At 42.4% G+C, this 26705-nt stretch overlaps 2 protein-coding genes across 7 annotated transcripts in view; both read left to right on the plus strand.

The window, feature by feature from the left end:
- Positions 1–1258, plus strand: part of LOC121683574 (SPARC-related modular calcium-binding protein 1-like) — a 17270-nt gene extending 16012 nt beyond the window's left edge. For all 3 annotated transcript variants that reach the window (XM_042063238.1, XM_042063239.1, XM_042063240.1), the window contains one exon: positions 1–1258. This exon is cut by the window's left edge. The gene's annotated coding sequence lies outside the window, so the exon portion shown is untranslated.
- A 6735-nt stretch (positions 1259–7993) lies between these two features.
- The window catches only part of slc8a2b (solute carrier family 8 member 2b), a 74161-nt gene continuing 55449 nt past the window's right edge, over positions 7994–26705 (plus strand). For 2 of the 4 annotated variants that reach the window (XM_042063220.1, XM_042063219.1), the window contains exon 1: positions 7994–8223. The gene's annotated coding sequence lies outside the window, so the exon portion shown is untranslated. Of the gene's footprint in view, positions 8224–11293; positions 11373–22623; positions 22648–26705 lie in introns of those variants that run through there. The other 2 variants (XM_042063223.1, XM_042063224.1) reach the window with 2 other exon arrangements.

Consider the following 26705-nt stretch of genomic DNA (forward strand, 5'->3'; position numbering starts at 1 on the left):
GCTGTTGCTGTAATTGCATTTAGATATGAACTGATGGTTAGGCCCACTGCCTAATAGCTTATTGTGCACATGTGGTTTCACACACTGGGGATAAGATAGAGATACAGATACTGTAGGCTTAATAATGAAGTTTATGTTGCATGTTGGCGATCTTTAACATTTTCTTCTAGTATTGTCTGGCAGTCTCAGGAACAGAGAGCATGTGTTCTCACCTCTGAAAGCACATCTCTTACCACAAATCTCAAGCACTAGAGCTTTTTAACTCTCTCTCTCACTCACACACACACACACACACACAAGCTCATGCTCTCTTTATCCGTCTAGCTCTTTCTTACTTTCAGTCTGTCTCTCCCTGTGTTTTTGTTTCCTTTCACTGGCATTTTTCCTCACCTACTCCCTTTCACACTTGCTCTCTCATTGCACCTCACCCTCATTCTTCATCCATGCGTGTTTGCAGAGCTGAGAGGGAAAGGAAAGCTAAAAGAGGCTCTTGTTCCTTCAGCAGGTTCGCGCGGGCTGGCACACTTGGGAGCTGCTTTTCTTGGCCAGGTGACAGACTAATTAAAATACAGCTGTGTGTTTATGTACATTCAAGTTTCAAAATAAACCCAGAGCAGAATTGCCACCCTGTCAGCGATCAGTCCCCCCTCTCCTGGCTCTAATGACTCAGTCTGGGACGTGAGTGCATCTGACAGGACTGGGATGGGGGCAGTCTGGACAGGGGGGTGTAATGAAGAAACCCAAACACAGAAGCTGTCTGCATGGATAGGCCTTGCATGCCAGTGAGGGGAGTAGAGGCAGGGCAGGCAAAAGAGCAGGACCCAATCATGTGCAGTTGTTGACCTGAACACACAGATTTGAGTACATTGATTACAGTTAAGAGAATTGGGTTTACATGATATGTGTGCTTTGTTGCTGTCCTCCCTTTGCATTTTTCTTTCTCTCTGTCATAGCTTTCTTCTAGTCGCTCTGTCATCTATACAGCCTCCTGTATACAAAAGCATCATCATTCAGCCATTACTATATTACTCAGCTTTACCAATGATGATTTATTATGTTACATTAACATTGCTGTCACAAAAGTATTTGTTTTTACCATGATATGATGAGGTTAGAGCATGATATGATGAGGTAGATTTCCACAGAAGGGGTTTTACTATAATGTCTTTAACCTAACTATATATATACCATATCTATGGCAACAGAGATGTTTGCAAGAACCAGGATTCATGAAATCTCATTAAAGCAACACCAAAGAGTTTTTTGTACCTTAAAATAATGTTTCCAAAATCATTTCAGTGGTTCATCAACTTGTAACAGGGTGAACGGCACTTCTGCATTCGCTTCGCAGCCCTCTATCGGCTATAACCACACTATGCAAGTTTGCCAGATCGGGTAGCGGATCTGTAGTTCGATGGAATGAGACATAAGAAACTACAAATTTGACTTGTGTTTGATGTCGCAATACATCGTACTTTCATACTGTAAATCATGCAACATATTCTACCTTGTCTGTGGACATTGTTATTTGCAAAGCCGGTGCTGGATAAACAAATAGCGTGCGTGCGACAGAGGGAAAGTTCTTTGGTGTTGCTTTAAACCAGTTCCTGCTTCAGGTGTCATATGTTGGTTTGCTCTGATGTTATAAATCCCATATTTACGATATCTACCTGCATATTTTTGGTTTACAATCTTGTGTTCATGATAATGTTGTTGTTGTTGTTATTGAATCTAGGCGTACTTTTTAAATGATCAGTACCACAATCATGTGTGTTTGCAGTATTCAGAAACTTAATTTCAATGTGGAGCGCAATGTTATAAACTGAGTCAATAAAACATTCACCCTCCTTAGTCTCCTAAGTGCTTTTCTGAAAAAGTGTTTCACTGTGACATTTCAGTTTGTTCCATAAATGTTTTTAGAAAAATATTCCTTAAGCACATTTCTAACAGTTGTTTCTCCATAAAAATATGCTGAGGTGAAGTTCTCTCTAAAAACTGTCAAAGTGGTTTCTGTGACCTGGAGCCATCCTCTATTAAAGCCATTTTGTGCTCTCCCTGTGCTCATTATGTTTTGATCTGTTTTCTACACTCAACATTGAAGTGTGTACTGTCTGCCTGAACTGCCACCACACAAATACATGCACACACACACATACACACACACTCACTTACTTACAGAGAGAGAGAGAGAGAATTTATCAGTATTTATAATGGCCCTTTTACCACTAAGGCATCAAGAGATTAAAGCCACCTTTCTTTTGATAGGGTGTGATGATTCACCTGCCAGCAGGAAATGATGAGAAGATTGAATTTTCCCTTTAATAACATGTTATGTGTTTAAGCACACAGAAGAATATATGGCTCTCCCACCGGTTATGTATTAAAAGGGTGCCTCTTGTGAAAATCAGTAAAGCTCTATGGGACCCCCATAGAGCTTTCAGAACAGTTTCATGCAAGCCAGTGGTGGATAAAGACATGATCAACATCCAACCAGCACAGTCTGCCTTTACTCCAACCCTTCATGAGCACCTAAGGCAGGGCCATGTTCACATCCCTCCATCCTCACACATCCTCTATGTAGGCCTAGCTGTGCCCTTATCTTACAAGCATAAAGTTGGAGTTGGTTTGTAACTGAATGAGCACCTCACTCGACAAATCTCAAGAATTACTGGGTGGTGCACGCTTGTACTTTAGAGGAAAAGCCTGTAATGCCTGCAACAAAGGCTGATTGTGTGGGACATGTAATGGCTATTCATGGCATCCTTTCTTGGGCTTCATATCTTCAGGTGATTAGTCGGTCTTGATGGTGAAGAACAGCTCACCTGCATATGACTAAGTTTGAGAGGGTATGTACCATGGAGGTGTTATATATAACTGGAGAGAGAGAGGAAGTACCAGCCTTGTTCATTTCAATGGCCAATGCTAGTCTAGCGAATTCAGTCAAAAATACACTCATTGGGCTGTCACCTTCTTTAAAAATGGTGTCAAACGTGCTAAGTTCCACTCACATTTTCACAAACAAGCCAATTAAGTGCCATGTCGTCCATGTGGATTGGAGGTTGAGCTGCAAAGTGTAGGGATCAACGCAAAGAGAGGTGTGCTGAACATTGTATTGTTCGCGCAAGCGCTCTGAGAAGGCCATTGTTTGCTTTCTTTTCCAAATTTATTTAGAGCCGGATGAAATTATAGCCTGGTGATTCCAGACCCAAATCCGAAAGATCAGGGTCTGGCCATGAATAATGTAATGGCCCAACTCGAGGGGCGGCACCAAGCATGCATTTGAAAATCTCACTGCACACAATTGGATAACACTATACGACCAATGTTTACTGACTGATTCTGGACTTCAACGCAATTGGATAACACTATGACTGTCATCTGTTTAGCTCGCCTCTGGCCCACCTATATCAGATACACCGATGTGATTGGTTCCCCATAATACAAGGGACATAAGTAATGAGCATCATGAGTGACTCACTGAACAAATTCAAATTGTGCTCCCTCGAGAACTCTGGATTTCCAGGGTCATTGTTGTTAAGTGGATATGCTTTGCTCACTGCCTTTTTAATACAGCAGGGTTTGTATGTTAGCCTGATTTCACCAGACTCACTACTTCATTTCACTTCTTAAAACGAGTCTAGGTACTCTCCATTGGAAAATGTTTCCAACCATAGTATCGTAATGGGCGTAGAGACTTAACGTTAACTTGGAAATCATTGGTTCAGCCTAACCAATCACATTGTTTAGGGATTCTAAATGTGATTTCCTACTTGGCCTAACCTTTACAAACTGACAATAAACAGCATTAGCAGTCAGAAATGTTTTACTTTATTTACCTTTGCTGTATAAATGTCCCCCTCGTTGATGATTGGCCTGCCATCCTGGTGCCTGAGAGAAATGTAAGTGCATTAAGAGTCACACTAGTATCTCAGTGAAATGCAAATGAGTGGGCATACTAGACGGGCGTGACCAGGCTATTTGTAGGCTATGTAGGCCTACACATCCATGCTGATAGAATAGCACCTTTGACATACCCACCAAGAGAGAAAAATACCTCCAATGCAAACAGTGCAAAACATGTTAATTTTCAACTTGCCCAGGGCTGATTATTTCCTGCTGGGAAGATCAGCCAATCCACATAGACAGTATAATTTGTGGATAATTATGTGCATGGTTTGTGTTGTCCATGTGGACATGTGTCTAGCTGGCATGACTGAAACCGAATCCAAATCATGAGCCTTACACAATTTACAGCACTGAGGAAATTATTTTATTCTGGCTTGGCTGCATGTTACACTGTTACTCAGACACCACTAGGGGGAGCTCTGTGCTAAAAATATGACACCCTCACTAGTGTTTTGCATCTCATTTACATCGGTGTGTAAATGTAGTGTAAACCTATCAATTTATTATGTGTGCAGAGAAGTTGTGTGACATTGTGTGCCTGTATCATTCTACTTTGTGAGTCTCATTAAAAGTCAGACTCAGGGTGTCTCAAACATTTGGACAATACATTTGATGGCAGCTCTGTGCTTCTTACAATTCTGTGCACATCACAATCAAACTGAGCTGGCTTGATGCACACCTACCTATGACTAATTTAATCACATCAGTCAAAGTCATTTGTCTGTTGCATCATGCTAAATTGATTGAATTAAAAGCTCTCATTTCATTTTATTGGGAGAGTCAGATGAGACCAGGGCTTCAGTGGCCTGCTGGTCTAAATGACCAGGGAGATCCTCATCTGTCACATCTCTCATCTTCCCAGCTCTCACTCAGCTTAATGCTTTGTTTGGAAGCCAGTTTGATTACAACAAGCAGTTTTTATTTTTGGAAGTGGTGTATTATATTGTAGCAATTATAGCACCATATTTCATAAGCCATCGTGCATTTGTAATAGGAACTTGGGGGTGAATAATCCCTTTAGATGGCAAGTATCTATTCCATCACACCTAGCACCACCCAGTCCTCAGCATTTCACCGCATTTCCCTGGCCATGGGCCTGGTGTGGTCAGAGCCTGGCAGAGGAGGTGGTTTGTTGTGCTCACTTTGGTTTCGGCCTGCATTCCATGTACTGAACATTTGAATACAAACAGAGACTTAAAAAGATCAAGTTAATTGTTTTTTGTTCTTTAAATAGCCTACAATTAACTTAACACCTTCTTCCTCTGTGACAATGTTGGGAGAAACTGCTTTCTCTCCCTCTCTAGTTCTCTATTACAGCCACTTCTTCCACCTCTTCTGGTCCACTTAGCATGCCTTCATAATATTGTAGTCCTTCAGGGTCTTACCATTTTAATCTTTAATAATGACTGTTACAATGTATTAATTTTCATAAATGCAGAAGATAACCACAGGGATTCCTTTCATGGTCACACAGTCTCTCTGCCCTTGAACACTCTCATTATCACTCATACAGTCTCTCAGTGAATGATGGATCCTAAAATAACGCTATTGCTGTACTTTACAAATTGGATCATCCTTCCCTTTTTCCACTCCCAGTGTTGAATGCCATGTGGCTTTGGTCAGTTCCTGAGGTTGCATTTATATTTCTGTTGCTGCGGCTGCGAGTTTACTAACTGCTGATGCATTTTCCTCTCCCTAAGCAGAAGCTATCCCTGTTTAGAATTATTTCTGATCAGAAAATATGTTATTTTAGATTGAGGGGGCACATGTGCTTATGACGTAAGGCGGGAGGGGGCATGGCGGCACACTGGCCAGTGGCTACACAGTGGTCCAGAACAAAAGGGAGCACAGCTTTAGGGGCTTCTATGTGCTACACAGAGGTAGGACACATTAGCAATCTTATTGCCATTATAGGTGATTGTTGAGAACATCACAATTCTTGCAGTAGTAAATGTAATAATAATTTTTATCCTCACCCATAGCCCCATCAATTTCTTTGAGTGGATCCATCTGGCCTCCCTCCCATTAAAGCTGATTTCCAAAATCACAGAATCCCAGGAACCAATCACAAGCGCCTATGTGGCATGGGGTGGGCGTTATATAATGACAGAGAAGAATGGCACTGCTTTTGTACACAGTCAATGGCTTTGCTGATGACATCCATATTAAACAACACAGACATCTAGTTTCTGTGAGATTGAGTAACCAACTGCATTTCAAATTGCTTACAAGAAAGATGTGTTTGCAGTACTTCCAAAATGATTTGAGTTGCATGTACAACTTGCATTAAATTATGCCCCTTGGGAATTGAAAGTGGATTGAAAGAGTCAGCTATACCTAGCCCCAGGTGTAACCAGGTCCACCTGTCTGTACGTGTGTGAGGGTATATGTCCACTCGTGTAACTTACTACTAGTCCAATTTTCTTTCAATTTTCAGAAAAGGTACAGGGTCACACCTTATTATTTCATATAATCTAAGATGGATTTTGCTGTTGGCGAACAGTGTGACACGAGTTAAGCTTTTATTAAGTTGGCAAACGTTTGAACTAGCCAGCTAGCTCCGCTGGTGGGAAACGCATGGGACTCATAGCGCTGCCGCTGTCCTATTGCGTGCAGAGGGAATTTGAAAGACAACTGATTATCCCGCCCCTCAGACTGAGCACTGCAAACGGTGAGTGCCCAGACCCTACATTTTAATGTGGGTCTGGCTCGTCAGGCTACTGCATCAGGATACAAATGCTATGATTTGTATTCACTTTCTTTAATATGACTGCCTGACAACTTGTTCATTTATGTTTTTATATATAGATAGTTACCTTTCTGAAAATAAATTTGATGTTATGAGACACCTGCCATTCCTTATAGGCCAGTTTTGTGCTCGGGGTCCTCACAAAAATACAAAATTAGGGCTTTCAGCACTACATCATAATTATTATCAGTGCCTACCATGCTGGTGTTCGAATGCATTCATATTTCAGACATGTGGCAAAGTGCAAAGTCTAAAGCTAATTTAATACATCACAATGGGCAACCTCAATGCTCCCACATACCACACGATAGCTGTAGTTTATGCACAAGACACTTTGCTTGTTGACAGGCTTTGCACTTTGCCTGCCATTTTAATTAAGACCAACATAATTTTGTACTAAATACTTCTTTAACAAGGATACAAGGAAGTTTATTGTCACATGCATATAGTTACTGGAAGTAAGAAATGCAGTGAAATTATGTCTGGTGTCAGCCTATTTGTGCATTTATGGGGGGGGGAGTTGGTTTAGTAGATTAAGTGGCAAGGGTGGGGGAGGATTGGGATTGGGCAGGGGGCACCAACAAGGAGCTGGTAAAAGGCTGTTCTTTTTCAACATGTTTTCCAGGGAGCACCACCAGCCAATCAACTAGACTACAGCCTTCCTCCAACCAATCATTCTGTTTCAAAACTCTTTCACCAACTAACTAGCCTGGCTAGCGCCACCACTTCTCAATGGTCTGGGAACCAAACGTTAATTTTCCCGTATTTGAAAAAAATGCCCAGATCCGTTTATTGGGTGCCACGGATGTCTATCAAATGCGTCTGTGCATAGCTCATCATCGTCTTGCTTTCCCCCTTGTTCTGTGATTGGTCCCCTATCTCAGGCGAAAATTTGCTCCATGGTCTCCAGCAGCGTGAATCAAATCGCGCGCAAGGCAGCATGGGAACACCCAGGCTACCAACTAACTGCTTCTGCACTCATGCCAATTTACCATGTTTAATCATACCATGTGAAGATTTGTCTCACAGCATGTTACAACATTTTGGACTATACAATTAGCCCTTTGCAAAGTAATGCATTTTACTTTGATATCTATGGGATAACCATAACAGAAGAGAAGCAATCATCACACATTGATAATTAAGAGCAGTTAACATTTGAAAGTCTGCGGAGGCTGTTATTAGATGTAATTTAGCTCTTCTGTCTTCTTATGTTTTAACTATGTCATAGCATGGTGAGAATCCGGCATTTTTATTTCACCAGCCAATCACTCTGGTCGAACTGTAGCCTATTCAATAAACACGCCAGGCATCCGAGACGCACGCACTGTAGTAGTGTGCGCGCTACCGACGTCCTCCCAGTGAAGCGCGTGCTCCCGGACCCAGTGCAACTGCCTATTTGTGTTGTGTGTTCGAGTGAGAGAGAGGTCCGTGACAGAGCGACAGACTGCGAGTGGAGCTGTGGGGAAAGAAACTAAATTAAATAATTTTCTCAATGACTAGAGATGCAATATGTCCATTCCGGCTTCTACATCTGCCTTGAACAACACCATAAATTAGGGTACTAGGTAAGTGTACTCAGTTCCGTTGTGTTTTGTGTTAGAAATGTGTCAGGCACTTGTTTATATTCATGTCGTGGTTCTGAATAAATTTTGTTCTGGACTTCTATAGCATATTGTCTACATGATGCGAAAGTGATCAAATTGACAAAGAGCACAACACATGTTGCGTAAACCATGAAGCAAGAGTGATAGAAAGCAAAATGTGCATTGCTCTTGGGTGTCGTTGCCAATAGTTTGTTTGTTTCTATGCAGGTGTTTTGTTTGCTTTAAAATTATTAAAACAGTGTGGGTGCAAAAGACTTCATGTACAGTTGTGGTTGTATTTATATTTGAATTGGTGTGCTGACAATGAATGGATGTGATGTCAGGTCTTGTTTATCTGAACTGCAATATTGCATTCTCAGAAAGGACATAATTAGCCAATTGTCCTGCATATCCAGTCTTTCAGAAAACGATTTCCATCACCCATTAACGACGAATGCGTATGCACATAACACTGGAGGCCATCATTTGAAATGTTACAGTTGTGTTTCTGTAACGATAACCAGCCTATCGCTGGCTGCTGTGGACCGTGCCCGGGGATGGCAACACGCTTCCCTACACTGCAGCTGATGACACGTGCCGTAGTTATCCCGACTAATATGTAATGGTGCCTGAGAAAATCCAGTTAGGGTATATCCATATTCGCCATAATTCATCTGTAGTGACAAACACTATGTATCACAGGCTAATATAAATGACACGAAAAATACGACGCTAACTTCGCCGAACTGCATTTCCTCCTATGGAGTGGGAAACGTTGCCACTGCTTCTAAAACGTTTGAGATCGCTGAATGCCTGGTAGAATGGCTGGGATTCTCCACAGCTCAGCGTAAGCGGTTCTGTTCCAGAGCAGGGCTTTCCTCTGCTCGGCAATTTTCTACAAATGGGGTTTCCCAGCCCCCCCTCCTGTACAGAGGGTAATTCCCTCTTTTATGGCGCTGAGAATGGCCGTTGCGACATTGGGTTTTGCCCGGTTTTAACATGATCATTCTCTTCATTTAGAATTTAGTCCATTTTGAGGCTTGAAAATAGACTTTCTATGTGTCCAATCATGAATTTGAATTACTTGCTTGATTGGTCGAAATAAATTTGTCTAGAGGCTCATGGATTGCCTATTGAATGAAAGAGTGAGAGCAGGATTTTTACTATTGTCCCCTGCAGTGACAGAGCAGAAACATGCTCTCTCTATATATATTTTACTTTCCTGTGGCAAATATGTCCACCCTTTTGTTTCTCCTTTCTCACCGTTTCTTCCTTCCACCACTTTCCCTATCTTTCTGTCACTCTCTCCCTCTATCCCTGTCTGTTTCACTGAATACTGTGCTTTGAGCAGTGATACATGACAGATGATTGAAGAGAACGAGAGCAGAGACACCACCACTGCAGTGTTTTAAATAGAGCTGGTTTCTGGAGAGGCTTGTCTCATCCAGCCAAATACCCTTCATGTGCTTCTCAGCTGGGCGTGGCAATGCCTGCATGTCTAAGTTTGCATTCACGTGCACGTTATGTGTGTAGGTAGGCATATCTGGATGTATGTGCATGCGATATGTGTGCCCAGTCATTCACTGGCAGTATGCATGTGTGATGCACTGCCCTGAAGAACATAGCTTTTTCTGCAGGCTGTTAGCAGGACAAGAGGTGGGGTTGCCCTCAGCATATCAAGTATCTCTTTCGCCTATTAATATTATGTGAATGCAAACAGGAAGCTAGATTGTCATTTTGCTGTTTCAATGTTATCCTCCTTCATATACTTCTTCTCATCCAGCCTATCTTATACTCCTGTAGCATTTCTCTCTTTATGTGTTGCTCTGGTTAACATTTATGGCGACTGTAAAAGAGCAGCACAGGTATGTGTCTAGCTCCAATCCATGGCTATGACAGCCCTGGACAGTTGAACACAGGCTAACACAGGTTAACCAGCACAGTCTCTGATTTAATGCAGATAAAACAAGAGGGTACCTGTGCTGGCTCCTGAGGGGTTGCGGTCATTCTGTTGGCTGTTGATCATTTGGGTGTTGGGTGTTGATCACTCTACCAGTTTTCAGAGCCACTCTTGACGTCCTCTCCTACCCTGGCACAGCATGGGGCACACAAAATGCAAAGAGTGTGTGCAGGGCAAACCACAGGAGCATGGCATGGCCTTGACTGTGGTTTTCAGTGTGATTGAAATTGAATTTATGAATAGGATCTGAATGTTGGTTGATCTATAGCAATGTTTGACTACAGAACTGTGGTGTTGTAATACACACATTCTAATCTGGGTGATATGTGTGTATTTCTTGAATCAGAGAAGATAACGCAGTAAAGGTTATGTAAATCCCTGTTCTCATAGTCAAGGATTACGATGATACCTTAAATGACAGAAATGCCTTTGCAACCATCTTTACTCTCTGCCATAACCAAATTAAGCATTTGCATAAATGTTTGCTTGTGTTTATCCAATTTATCCAATCAATATTTTAAAGGTTCCGGCAACATACGACTTTTACGACTCATACGACTAAGTCTTTGGAGTTTTGTTATTATGTGGCATTTAAAAGGCTTGTTTCTGGTACAGATTTCAATTAACTACTTTCTATCTGATTTATCTATATATCTATACTCTCCACTGATTTATATCAATCCCTTTAATAGATCTCTCTCTCTCTCTCTCTCTCTCTCACACACACACACACACACTCACACACACACACACACACACACACACATACACACACACACACACACACACACACACACACATACACACACACACACACCACAGAATGTTAGAACAAGGAGATCTGATTACAGTGGCACCTATGCCTATACACACCCAATCCCCAACTGCTCTCGCCCACTCTTTCTGATTGGCTGTTCTCCAGACACAGTGGTAGCAGCTGTCGTCCAGTTGGCTGCTTCATCTGTCATCATGGCAGGGGCATGACTCTCTGCTGTGAGTAACATGTCCATGCCCATGTTCCTGTGTCCACTTGCCCAACTTGCAAATCCCATTCAGGGATGGATGAGAGAGGAGAAGACGGAGCCAGAGATGGACACTGTGGCCATAGTGCACTTCCAGTGATGTATGAAACATAGCGCTCTCCTGAACAGCCCACAACACTTGTCTGAAGGTGTGTTTGCAATTGTAAATGGAAACAAATGATTCATATTTTTCATGAAGTGTAAAGTCTAATATTCTCTGAGAATTGATAGATAGATGCAACATCATCTGTGGTATGTATCTGTGATATGTAACTTCCTGCTGCCTGCACTTAACTAAAGCAGCTGCCTTGTGTCCTCTGTGCCAACCAGAAACCCTGTCAGACACATAATGCACTGTGAGTGTGAGATGAGAACTCTACACTGGTATTCTCATAGCACATACATTTCCTCTGATCCCCCATGTAGAAATGAACTGAGTGAGCCATTAACAATGATGTATCACACCCAAGCCAGTCCAAAGACACACATGATCAGTAGTGAAGACCATGTGCTCACAGAACTCCCAGAATGACTCAGGGTGACTTGTGTGAACTCCAGCCCTAAGCAAACTGAATATGTTCAGGTGTCCAATGCTCACATCATACCAAGGCTGAGCATGCCTTGCTGATCTGAAAAACAAACTATCAGAAATGCTACATGGACTCTGATTGGTTTGTGGTGACAGGGCTAGTGGAACCTCAGTCGTGCTGATCTCTCTCTCTCTCTCTCTCCCTCTCTCTCTGGCCCTCTATTGTGTGTGGCGTACATTGGTGAGCGTTTTGTTCTGCCTCTGTCCCAGCCGGGCAGCTAGCAGCTTTGTTTTTGTGGGGATGTGCCCTGTTGTCTCTGGCTGAACAGGGTCTCCCCCATGACTGACGTGCTCTGCCATGACAGAAAGTGAGTTAGCAGCATGGCGTGGTGTGAGGGGAGATGGGGGCTGGGGGACTGTGTCTGGTGGCAGGGCTTTGTGTGGATCCATTAACCAGGGTCACTCTTGTCACTAGACAGAAGGAGAAAGCCAGGGGAGGAAGAGATCTGCCCACTTTACGCCCTCAGTCAGCTCAGATCCTGCTCTTTTCCAGTGGTTGTTGTCTCTGTTATTGTTAGGGATTGTCATAGCAGAGAGGTCCCCTGAGGTGAGCAGAGTCTTTCTGTGTCTGACCAAATAATGAGACCAACCAACCAGAATGATGATCAGTAAAATAATAACATTACATTACTCAGGTGTCTGATAATTATGTACTTTGAAAACATATCAACAGATTTTTGTTGATTGTTAATGGAAGAAGTAATAGTAGTAACAGCATGAGGTGTATATAGTCTTATTTGGTATACGGTATAGTCTTTTATAGACAACAATAAAGTTAAATTACACCATACCCGTAACCCCAGGTAACTGAAAAGCCAAACGTGAGGACAGTGGGGTCAGGTCTGAGTGACCGAGACAGGCAGGTTGGAATGGAACAGGGGGTGACACAGGAGGTGGCAGCCTGGTCAGATAGGTCCTCCATGGGTTCATTAAGCTGAAGATAAAGAGGGTGAGGGAGGCCCTGACTTCTCTGTCAATCATGAAAGGAGAGCGAAATGTACCGGTAATATATAGGGAATCTCACATTAATTTGAAAAGTTGCTTTTATTGATTGGATCTACATTCATTATGCCCTTCATCCGCCGAGAAGGCTATCTGACATGTCCACACATTGGATGTTTTATGCACCCAAAAATATAAAATAACATGATTGGATGCTAAATAATAATATTAATACATATCTTATAAAATAATCCGAAGTGAAGTGACTAGTTATCTGAAATGACTAGGAATATTGACATCTTTCCATGATTATGTGTGTTCCTGGACTCTCTCTACCTGTTTTATTCCCTTTCATTAGTTACACTTTGATATGTGTTTCATCTCAATTTTAATTTTTTCTACTGCCTTTCATCACATTCTCTCTGTCTTTCTGTCTCTCAGTGGGGCAGCATTCAATTTCAACTTCAAATTGCTTTATATCAGCAGGACTATTTGGATACAGTGTCTGCCAAAGCTAGTGTTAAGAATAACAGAGTAATGTAACAAGACCATTAAAGAAAAAATATGAATATAAACAATAATGTGAATATAAAATTAATTTAAAAAGCAACAGTAAACGTAATAAAAGAAGTAGTGTCACTCAAAGTGCCTGCTGCCAAAGCAGCTAAACCCCTTTGCCAAGACCTTTGCCAAGAGTTTAGGAGTTAAGGGGAAAAGATCTGTCTTGATTTTTCGTACTTCACGCAGTGTATAAAATAAGTGCTCTGCCTAATCTCTGCCTACAGTGACCACATACGTAGGTTTTTCCTGTGTCTTGTCTTTTTGTATTACTAAAGTTGTGGTCACTGAGCCTGTATTTGGTCAGGATTGGCCTCTGTTTCGTATCTCTGACAGACAGTAATATTATCTTTTTAGATTCAGAAGGCATTCATTCTTCTTCCGTTGGTAATTGGCTTTGTCCAGTGATCCGAATAGTCTTCTATTGCTTTATTTTGGCACTCTTTTTTCCCCTTCCCAAGTGTTTGTTTGGGAAGCAGAACTGCATTCAGCATTCAGCCCTTTCAGCGGCCTGTTTTGTTGCAGACTTAACCAGCTATGGGATTTGCATGCCACAATGCTCCTACAGAAACATGGCAGGATGCAATAGCCGAGCTGAGTGCATGTCTCTCTGATGTATATGTGTGTATATGTGTGTGACAGCTTGTGCTTTTTCTACGGGAGTGTGCTCAGAGGGATCAATATTCAGGCTTACTCATCTTGTAGCCTCGTGTCAGTCATACTCTGGCGTGTCTGTGTCCCTTGTTTTTTGCTGTCATCCCACAGTCTCAGCACTGACTGACACGGACTCTCTCTCACATCCCACAGTCTCAGCACTGACTGACACGGACTCTCTCTCACATCCCACAGTCTCAGCACTGACTGACACGGACTCTCTCTCAGATCTCAAGCCGCTCACACATATTCAGTTTCAGTAATGTAATCACACAAACATTCTGTCTTTTGCCTTGACTCTGTCTCATGTAGCCTACACACACAATTATTATTACACAATTATAATATTATTTTATATATTAATTTTAATTCCCTTTCGATCAATGTAATAATTGAATGAAGGGCTTTCCGAGAGAGTCCCACACAGACGTGGTGCTTGTTGAGGGGCAGGGTGCCTTGATGCGCCAGAGTGGCAGAGGATGATGTTCATGAAGGCTGACAGGATATGACAGGGGGGAGAGCACTCAAAGCAGAAGGGACAAACCCCTCTGTGTCTCGCTGCTTACTGGCACACACACGCATGCGCCTACACACACACACACACACACACACACACACACACACACACACAATAGCTTTCCTGTGTTGTTGTTTCTCTGTCTTTCCCTGTCTCACATACAGAAAAAACCAAATGCAAGGGCAGGACTGCCCTTATCACCCCAGAGCCCTCGACCATTCAGACTGGAGAATGGAGACTGGACAAAGCCATGATTGCAGCTGTGTCATTTGCTCTTAGTCAGTTTTAAAAGAACACATGGCATGAATTAAACCCTGCCTTGTAGTGTTGTCATCATTGAACGATTTAATTAATCAGTCTAGCTGTTAATCTGATGTATGATAGTGAGGAAATAAATGATTTGTCTCACTGAAGTTTGCTTTCATGAAAACACCAGGGCCATGTGTAAGGGATGAATGCTCTTGGTTGCAAAGTGGAACTGATGCTGGCCTTTCATTACATCACGGCCCAAGTACTGAGGTGCTGCTCTGATTTCCTCGATGTGACAGTCAGCCGTCCTGTAGTGTATCTCTCACAGCCTCCGAGTCCTGCTGTGGCCATCTCCATCCTCCCATGGCTAGTGCATGCTGTATGAGGCAGCTGTGGAAAGGCCAGCTCACGTGCTGCTCATGCAGAGACAACATCTGTCTGCCTCACAGCAGACCTGTCAACAGCGCACAAACATGCACACAAAAAACACCTAGCGCTAACTCTACTGACCACCAGAGAGTATGAAGAGGCAGATGTAGTGAATTCTGTGGCACTAGATGTGTCTGCATACTGATGTTGCATATCTTTATAGAAGGCATCTGTCTGAAGCTATCGGCCCATGCATCCTGTCATATGTTTTGCTTCCTGGGGTAAAACATCCTCCTTTTCATTTTCACAGAACAGTATCAGGTGGAACAGGAAACAAAAATGTGTTGATATTCTAGACATGCTTGGTTCTAGGTGGACAGGTGACATGGGTCTGCTGACCATTGAGAGCACAAGCATGTGTGTGTTGCAACAAGAGTGTCTAGCTGTCGAGCCCTTGGCCTGTGTATGTAGGTGTGATTGGGTTTGTTCCAGTGTGCAGTGAGGTGCATGTCTCCTGTCATCAGCCTCTGACTCCTGGTGGGATGATGATTATGCTCCTGACTTCTAATTGGTCCATTCCCCTGCAAGTCAATTTGAGTGGTTCACTGTAATAGACAAGGGCTCAATTATCTTTGACAAAGTATCTTTTGGTGATCTGAGGATTGACGACATGCTAGAAGCCGTGTAGTAAATGGTAAATGCAAGCTGTGGCCTAAATTCTAGTCCTATCATTTCTCCATGAGTTGTTCATTACGTCCTGATTAAAGTTGCTTCTTGGTGAGTGACATGTTTTTGTGGGGTTAGGTTGGGATTTAAGTCTCTTTTTGGACACCAAATCTCTCTGTTTTCATCATGCCATTCAGTACACTGAAAGCATCACACAATAATAGTATGTATATAATATATATATACATACTATATATAGTTGTCTGCATTGTTGGTGAATTCAGATAAGCAGTACTTCATACTGCACATTAACATCAGTGACAGCCAAAATAGTGACTAATCCATTCTTACTGTTATACAAAACAAGAGATAAGCAGAAGTTTGAGAACAGGAATAAAGGAAATCAATGAGAAGGCAAGTGGCTATTAAACATGTTTTTGTCCAGAGTCAGCAGCATATGGCTGGACCTGACTGACCCCATGCCAGGGCAATGGGTGGGGTTTTGGGAGCGCATTGAAAGGTGAGAGAAGCACAGGTGTGTTTGCCAGCTCACACTATTAATCGTGTCCAGTAATGGACACTCTCTGTCCAATGTACTCTCCATCTATTCACATTCACATCATTAGCCTGCCTCTATTAATGGGGCTCTAATGGATGGTACGCAGTTTCTGAGCTAAAACATTTTTTGTCACATACAGCAAACATCACCTCACCATCCACTAACTGCCTGTGCCCCCTGAATATACTGCAAAAAAAACGCAACAAAACGGCAACAAAAACAACCTGGTCCAGCCTGGATCATAAAAACATAACAAACTGTTCCAGCCAATCACTGACGAGATGCACGTTTAGGAGAGTTTCCATTGCACAGGAGAGAGGGGGAAGGAGTAAAGAGCTAGCTCTCTGTTTTGTTTGAATGTCAACAGAAGTGATGTTACCCAACATCGCTTAGAGCATCCTTTAAGCATCTATAGTCCTGACTCACTTACAAACCATTTTCTTTTGTATCCAGATTGTTGCTGTGTAGTCATGGCTCGTCTGAGAGCTAATCTGTTTTAAAGCCTCCATGGGCTCTGTTGAATGGTTCGTGGTTGGAAAGCAGAGAGATGATGCAGACATGCCTCATAAAACCATTTCCAGGGGAAATAATTACTGGAGTTTGTATTAGCAACCAGTGCTGCCACAGCAAGCCTCTGTTTAAGCCTTCTCAAGCATCTTTTATAGAATGGCCTCTTAATATGAGTCAAGAGAACTCAGGGAGTGAAACATGGCTCTTCTGCAAGTCCAATCAGTGTTTAATAACCAAGCAAAGCCAGTTCCCTTTTCATCTGCTCCTTATCAGGCATGCCCAGATGTCGGGGTGGTGCAGGGAAGTAGGTGAAGCTGTGGAGGATGGGAGATTGTTTGGAAATGCTTTGAAATATGCAGAACACGCAGCCACGTGTGTGTCTAACTTTACTTCCACTTGTGGCGACACGCACACGTCACTGTGAGAAAAGAAGCTCTAAGGTGAGCTTGACACGATGCTGAGCTGCAAGCTGTTTATACTGACCGAGTCGGTTCTCCTCAGGTGAACCCATCCTCTGCACTAGATCAGCACCACGGCTCTTTGACACAGAGGACAGGGCGCTTCAACTGCCACTAGGGCTCCGTCTCTGCGTTGCTCACTACGTGACACTGAGGTCCCTTGGAATGCCATCTGCTCCTTGATGACCTGCCTTTGTCTGTGGTCAACCATGCATTGCTTCATCCACACTGGTTGGAACCCTGCCTGTGCTATATCGAGGCGCATGGCCGTATCACAATAACATTCTTCCAGGATATACTAAATAAATGATCCACTCATTAAATTAAAGTGTCAGATTTGATGCAGTGTGGCCACTGTGTGAGGGTGTGCATGGTGCTATGTGTGGCTGCTTTACATCACCCGCCCACCTCCTCACGTTGTGCTCTCTGAGCTTTGGCCCCTGTGTTTATCAGTACAGTATAGTGTCCAGAGGTCCAGTTACCCCAAGGGGATATTACATGTTTTTCGTGTTCCAAGGTAATACCAGTAGGGTTGATATTCCAGCTCTGAGCCTAATGTGATTCACATCAGCGTCTACAGCACAGATTTAACCCATGTCCCATATGCTTACTGTGTGACCAGCACTGAAGATATTTTGAGCAGTCTGAGCCACTATATATCATAGTCGTCTGACATGATTGACACTGTAATAAATGAGCGGGATGCGCAAACACTGCAGATACTGCAAAGCATCTGAGGCTGTGTGGCGAGAAATGGCTTTTTTAAAAAAAAAAAAACATAGTCCAGTATTTCTTTCGAAATTGAAATGAAGTTGTATACAACAGCAAACCCTAGCTTACTAACAGGTTGGAATTTTGAAATGTCACATGACGTGATGTCTCGCGTGAGGTAGCCTCCTGTTGAAGGAGGAGGCTCTGATTGAGTAGCAGAGAAGAGCAGGAAAGAAAAAATGTAGCATGATGGCAGAGGATCTCTACGAAGAGGAGGTTTGCTTTTTTAAAAAACGGCAACAAAATTGTAAATTTCCACAGCGTGTTACACCACACTCTGCAATCGACTCCTACGGACTTTCCCCTAAAGAAGCCAGCTGCAGCAGCAACATTTCCGGAAAGGTACTGGCTTGATGAAATTCATTCTGGACTCTCTATCCGACCACATAAAGTCCTCGGGATACTTCGATTTGGCTTTAGGGACCCTCTACTCACTACCACGTAAGTGTAATGTTGTTTGGAACTGTAGAAGAGGTATAAAAATAGCGTTTTGTAGCGGCGAAATTACATGCCCGGGTCACTTCCAGGCTAACGAGTTTTGACTGAAAACGGTAAAATCGAACTTTCTCAAAACACATCCGAATGACATGATTTTGATGTCAACCTAACGTATGTACTCCCAATCATCCGTAAATTGATCTAAAGTGCATTTTACTCCGGATAATTCCTTTAACTCCTGTGAAATTTGAGCCATGTCAAGCAATGCATGGCAAATGTACAACACATTTCCTGTTTATGTGGCGAGATATTTACATATATTTGAAAATAATTAATTTGAGCATGTTACTACATATAAAAAATTCAGTAACACTTTACTTGACAGTATAGACATAAGAGTGACATGACACTGTCATGAACACATGACATTGTCATGACACATGAAACCTAACCCTAACCCTAACCCTAATCTCTAACCCTAATCCTAACCCCAACCCTAACCATAACTCTAAACCTAACCCTAACTTGTTATGACAAAATCCGAATGTCACTTAACAGAAGCATTATGGCTTGTTTATGACACGTTCATGACAGTGTCATGTCACTCTTATGTCGACACTGTCAAGTAAAGTGTAACCAAAAATTCTCATGAACATCTTGACATCCTGTATACCAAATTTGATATGAATTGGATGAATCGTCTACAAGAAACCCCTTAATTTGGACTTTTTGCCCGACATTGTAAAATGATACAGAAGATTAGCAGAGAAAGGCTTTTATTCAATAAAGGAATTCCATGATTCTGCTCCCTCCTGCCTCATAGCACTAATGAAAAGGCCTTTGGTCACGCACTGCTGCGGTTCATTTTCATCATTACACTCCACATCGTCTCCCGAGCAAACTGATAGATACAGTTGTAGAGGGGGAGAAGAAGACAGGAATAAGAGACAGAAATGGAGGGATAGAGAGGGAGACAGGGAAGGATGAAAAAATGCAAAAATGCAAGTAAGAGCAAAAATACAGATGGCTGAAAAAAGGAAGGGATGAAGAGAGAGAGAAAACAGAGTGATGACAGAGAGAAAAGCCCAGGTCACTTGGCAGCAGGGATCTGACACGCCCACAGCCAGCCTGCCTGGAAGGAGCCACTGATCCTCACATTCTGCAGAGGGTGGGGATTCTGTTTTCACACATTTGATTATTTCCCTCTCTACACATCTCTCTCTCTCTCTCTCTGCCCTGGCTGTGTGCTCTCCATCTGTGACATGGCTCATGCTTGCCAGCAGATCTTCCTTCTTAATCAGAAGAAGCTGCATGGGGTGTTCAGTGAAGCCTGTTTGGACTTCATAGTCACACTGGTTTTGGGTAAATGGTGCCATTCTGGTTGTTTCCTCTTTAACACCCACACTCAGGCTGGAGTGATACCAGCAGCAGTGTCAATTATGTCTAAATGAGCCACACACAGAGAAAGGGGCTGACAGGACAAGAGAAAGAGACTGAACGGACTAGGCCAATAGGAAGCATTAGAACAAGAGGAAGGGAAAAGGCCAATAGCAAGAATCAATTTTGTGGAAAAAACTAAGAGCTTAAAGATTCCCTAACTAAAACAATAGTCCTTTAAATTTAACTCTAGACCTAGCCTGGAAGCCAGCCAAACTTAGCCCCGCCCACAACATTTGAGGTCGGGAAGTTCGGTCTGGAATTGTTCCGTTGAGGAGCAACTATGCCCGAACCAGAGCTGTTCAGACCAATCAAATTGTCTGGGTGGGCTTTGTGCGATGATGGACAGATGAGCAACAGTGCTTCGTCTATCACATCATCTGAGCACCCTTCGCTTGATTTTGTTTGCAAATAAAACGCTGTAGCTAGAAGCTAGACATGGCTTCTAGGACCCCATTTACATGTAGGAAAAACACACATATTTCCATGCAGTTTGGCCTTTCATTTACACAAAAACTGAGGTTTTATTACTGAAAACAATTATTTCTGAAAACTCCGGCCAAAGTGGAGATGTGGGAAAACTCTGTAATCAGATGAAAACAGCGTTTTTGCATTGTGACATGTTGTTCCCATGTTTGAAATCCTGTTTGCTCAAGGGGAGTTTGCAACACCCTTTTCCAGCTCTTTTTAGCATCGGTGTAAACGGAATTATTTTTTCCGAATAGCCTACCCTCCTACGAATAAACGTGGTCTTAGATTTCACTATCACGTGTTGTGCAAGATATTGACAGCGCAATAACTTTAAAAAAACAACCAGAAAACAATGTTAAGGCATTTGTGGAGAAGAAGGATGGTTCAGGTGTTCTTCCTACAGCTCACTGTATTTCAGTGCTCTGATTGGTTAGGTCTATCCAATTGAGTGCAGAGGCATTTTCCCCCTGTATCGGTTCAAACACACCCCATAATCACGTCTCAATGGAGCAGTATCAGACTCAAATTCTGACTTATTGAGTATGACGACGTCAGGCTACTCTAGATCCAGAGATTGAAGGCATTCAAAATAAGGCTGTCATAGTCATATGGCAGACTCCTGTGCCCATTTAGTCCTAGTCGTCAACCTCTCTCTGAGAAGCTCATCTCTCTCCGAGAGAGACTCCACATGTTGGAGAAGAATGCTTTAGAAGAAGCAAACTGGGAATCCCTAAGCAAAGGACAACATCCTACAAATGGCTTCTCCTGTGTAGCTCGTGTATCACACAGCAATCAATGTGCACCAGATGGTCTCTTTATCCTCAGCAATGCTGGCTGTTCGCTTTCCCATATTGCTTTGTCCTCTTCAGACTTGTCCTTGCTACATTTTTGTATAATCGCAAGACATCGTGGGGTTCTGTTGGTTTGTTTTCGGTTTCAACTGTTGTTATTTTCTTTCTCTGTCTTCGATATAACAGTTGGATGGATTTGTCGGTTGTTGGTTTGTTTCTGTGGCTGCTGAGCCATACACGCTGCATAGCAACAAGTTCTAGACACACACACACACACACACACACACACACACACACACACACACAAACACACTCGCACGCGCACACACATTGCTTCTTCAATCACTATAACTTCTCACACTCTGGTAGCTTTTGCTCTCACTGCCTTTCAGTTGTTGTGTCTGTGGGTCTCTGAGGAGAAGACAGACAGAGAAAGTTGGCCCAGAATCAATACTGGCCTCTCCAGAGGCACAGGCCAAATCACTTTCATCTTCTGCACCGTAACACACATTGACACAGCAGACAGCTTTCGGGGGGGGGGGGGGGGGTCTTCTTCTCTACCAGTGGTATCCATCGATTCCCTGTGCTGCCCAAAACAGTGACTCACACACGTGTAGGAGGACTCAGTTTGGGCATTCCTTTCTTTAGCTCTCTGCATTCAGTAACACTGATGTTGCTTGCAGCTGTGCTCTGCACTGGTCATTATATTGAAAAGTGTTAGCTATTAGTGCCTCCTTTCTAAGAGCCAGCATGATGCACATGGTAATAGCTGGGTAAGCATTAACACTTTGATGCCTGAGACCTATATGTTGAAACATATGTGTAACAAGGCATATTTCTGTCTGTTCCATTGAATAACTCGTAACCTCTTGGACTCCAGGCAGACATAAAGCTATATTACAATACGTGGCTTGGAAAAGCCACAGGGGGATTTGGTCAAAGTGATGAATGCGTAATGTGTTCAGTGTGTTTCAGGGTGTTATCACACTTGGTCTATTTCAGGCTTCTAAACAAATTCGATAACTCAGCATTTTTTGTGCATATGTGAACACGTCAATCGAACTCAGACCCTTCTAACGTGAACTGAACTGAGACCACCTGGGGAGGTAGTCTTGGCACGGTTGGCTTTGAAGTCCATGGAATGGTTCGCATTATCTGTGCATTGTGAATCGCCCTGGGTTCTCTTTGACATGTTGCATTGTAGGCTAGCCTATTTTGTCCTACTTGACTTTCCACTGGCAAAAGAGAAGGTAAACCGTTTATTATTATTTATTTTTTTTAAAAAACTATTAACATTAGGCTCATGATCAGTTGCATTGTTTTTTTTTTAATCAGGGCACCAGCATCCTAACCTGACTCCGCCAGATGGATTGCTTCGCATTTGCTCCGCATATCCATCTGGAAACTTTCCTTTGGAGAACGTTTGGGAAGGGGAGAAAATACTGGTGAGCTGATTGGATAAATCATCTGTGTATAACCACCTATGTTGGTGATAGACGGTCCAATTCAACCAATCAGATAAACAAAGCGTTCTTCTAATGGCATCTTTTAACATACAAGTTAGGTAAGCTAACATTAACGTTTTAAAACTTACTATTGTATGTGACATGAACCTCATCAACGAATATCCCCACCAAGTTTTCATGGTAGGCTACATGTCTGAAGAAAGCATATTCCTTCTTGTTAAGTAGCCTAACTAAGATGCGGTGCTACCAAACACTAACTTGAATTGGCCGTGGAGGATGTCTGTGTCCTTCATTCCTCCCAGCTACATTGCAGAGACTCCTAGCTTCCCCAGGAATACTCAAATATTCGGATAAAACTTAAGCGATAGCTATGCTCATCTCATCCGTGGAAGTCGCGTCACACCTAAACCCACCTCAAAACCAACGCTGATTGGACGTTCGTTTGGTGAACTGCTCCAAATTTTCTCTATCGGAGAGATGCCAGACTGATCTGCGAGTGAAAATCTGAAGCACACGAGATCAGGATGGTTTCACGAGGCTAGCAGATTACATTATGTGCTTACATAATTGCAAAAGGGTTCACGACTGTTGTAGAAAGAAATGGCAGATCTTTAATGCAATATCTACATTGCCCATTATCAGCAACCATTGATCCAATGTTGCCAAAGCACATTCTGTTTACTAATCTGATATCATTTAAAAGGCTAACTGAGAAAACATTGGAGAACCTGCAAGGTGCTGCGCAACATAGAGAGAATAGTAAGGGAGAGGTCACAAAGAAATACATTATGAAGGGGGATACGGAAATAAAATGAATAAGATGAAAGATGTTAAAGAGAAGGGAAAGGAGGGAAGGGAAAGTAAATGCCATTAAGCCCAGTGTCAGTGTGTGTCTCCTTCATTCTCCTGATATGATGTTCCTGCTACCTGGAGCTCAGTAATGCTCAGCCTAATGAGGGTGCACAGGGGACATGTTGCTCCTAGCGACGGCCCAAAATGAGTCGTCACAGCACCAGAGAACTGCAGAGAGTAGTGTGGGAGGGGTGCCAGAGGAACAACTGTGTCACCTCTCACCATACTCAAGATTGAGAGAGCTTTGTTGGAAAGAAACATACAACAACTGACCTCTTTGAGTACTTCTCAACTATTTTGGTCTTCTTTATTTCATTCTTATATAAACACTAAAACATTGTGTCAGTCACATGTACATGTGGAGGAAGCCAGAGTGGGTTCGAATCCCACCGCTGTCACCAAAATGTGGTCAAAAATATCCCAGCAACACTCAGGTGTGAGGAACCACTGCAGCATAGCTGCCAACTCTCACGTATTGGCCGTGAGACACACGCATTTGATTAGTTTCACACACTCACACGCCACACCCACGATTTCTCACGCTGAAGTGTCAACCCGGTCGGTCAGATGCCTGAAAAATGAGTTTAGCCTATAGATCTACCTGTTGAGCCACGGTTATGCTTTCAGAGACGGTGAGAGGGTTCAAGAGCACCCCCTGTCTGTGGAATTTTCTAAATTTTCTCTCATTTGCGATGCTACTTCAAAAGCCATCCCAGGCGCATTCACCCCGGCTTCAGGTAGGCCTATGCTTTGAGTATTTTTCACGCTGAAGTGTCAACGTGGTAGGTCAAATACCTGGCAGATGAGGTTCAACTAAACTAAACCTATACATGATATCACACATCATGTGAACGAGCGGAATCTAAGCTTTCCAATGATATTAGCGCCAAGTTGCTGTGATAAATGGTTCGCGAGAAAATTATCATTGAACCGACGTGCAATTTAGGCTAATCATATTTGCATTTTGCACACAGTGCACACCCATTACTCTCGGTTGTAATATCTCACTAACCCTTCACACAACATGTGGCAAACCTAATATCACAATAAACAGCAAACCGTACCGAATACGAGGATATAAAGCATGCCTCTGTTTTTGAAATTGCAACACATTTCTACATAGCCTCATTGGGGCGAAATTATAATGTATTCTAATGTAAACTATTTGTCAGTAGGCCTACATACATTTTTGTAAATTGTTCAGTAGATTATTCCACTATCATGGTACTTATATTGTCAGGTTCCAGCCAATCCCACTTACACAGATAAATGAATATATTTATATTGCCATGCTTTCTAGTGACATTAATGCAAAAATATAAAGAAAATCAAATAAGGAGACACAAATATTGATATAAAGCCTGACATAAGCCATATGCAAATATTCACATCATGCAGATATGGGTACATCCTGAAAAAGGAATAGCCTGTAGGCTATGGCCATTACAATGACCAATATATTATCTTAAATGAACTAGATGAAAAACACAGGTGACCACTTCTGCATAATTTCATGGAGTGCTGAACATTTCTGAACTGTGAAATGGACCATATGTTTTTGTGGTTGTGAACTTATTGCAATATCACCATAACTATTCCACCTGTGTATGTATGGTTTTAATTCTGAAGTGCAAAATAGCTTAGGCTACAGCACAAATATTTCCATAAAAATAAGCCTGTAATAAGTCTGACCTCTGAATTGTGAAAAATAAAAGTGCACCAGATTGATGCATTTAAAAGTAAAAATATAGAAACATTTCTTAAATTCTTACAAAACACCCACCCACTTTTTAAAATTGTTAGTTTGGACCCCCCCACTATTGCCGTGCGAAATGCCAGTGCTGTTTGTACGCCAAATAAATAATAACCTATAGGTTTATGTAAAACTCCCCATTAACAGCATCACGTCACTAACCACAGCTAGACTGCACAATGGTAGGCCTTCAAAAGCATGACATTTTCGCTTTAGTTTGTTATTTAATTTACTTTATCCGCTTTCATGCGTTCATTGAACGTCCGCAGTGCTGTAATGGAAACCTTATTGCGTAGCCAAGTAGCCTATATATTGAGTTATTTTTAAATTATGCATGATTTACTTTTTATTAATTTCGTAGGCTGGCTTTATTTTGTTATATAGAAGTATCTAAATAACCTGGTAAAATGTACCAGAATTCAGGAAATTGCATCTAGTCCAAAAAACAATTTCTGGGGGAGGACCCCCATACCCCCCACTGAAATGTCCCACCCACTTTCAGAATGCCTCCATCGCCCATGGTCCTAGCATTAGGCTAGATCCCTTTGATACCAATGTTAATTTAACTCTGGGACCCTGGTCCCTACACCTGAGAACCAATGCACTTTTTTTTTACTGTACGGTATAATGCTGAACGAGCCAAACAAAAATTTCCGCAGCAAACTTTTTGGTTGGCCCCACCAAATCTCACTCCAAGGTTTTTTGAAAAGTTGGCAGCCCTGCTGCAGGTTTATTCACGATACCGGGAGCAAAGTCACTGGCAACAGCATGTTCCAGTAACACTACTCAAAGTTCTCTAGGGCGAGGCCCCATCTTATACATGTTAGTTACATTGGTAATACAAATCACATGAGTACAATGGTCTTTTCCAAAAATCCCCATACATGCAGAAATACAACAATACATGGACACTTCTTGGACATAGCATGTGATCCATGCGCCATATGCAAGTCATGTGGCTACTAAGTAGATAATTGGTCAATACAATACATATACAACCTTTAGCATTTTCTTGCCATAGTCTAGTTCCTGTCGGGATATTCCTAATATTACTGCCTCAGGCAGAATACCCTTAACTCGTGAAGAAAGGGGGTCACATGACCTTTATTAGAAAGTCGTGACATGGAGAGAGCAAATGACAGACAAAGCAAAGTTGATGCACAGTATTGAATGTATAGAAAGCATACAGAGAATATAAGAAAATTAAATGTTAATCACTTCTATTTCATAAAATGTTAGTAATCCAAAATTTCTCCTTCAAGTCTGTCCGGCTGTCTCTCTCCCTCTCTTTCTCTTGCCCTCCTTGAGTCTGTCTGTCTGTCTGTCTCTCTCCCTCTCTCTTTCTCTTGCTGTCTGGCTACCTGAATCAGCTGTTAGTCTCAGAGTGTGTGGACGGCTTTGTGTCTGTTTGGACCGTGAATGTGTGTGCACT

Source organism: Alosa sapidissima, chromosome 15 (assembly GCF_018492685.1).
Source record: "Alosa sapidissima isolate fAloSap1 chromosome 15, fAloSap1.pri, whole genome shotgun sequence".
Classification (NCBI taxonomy): Eukaryota; Metazoa; Chordata; class Actinopteri; order Clupeiformes; family Clupeidae; genus Alosa; species Alosa sapidissima.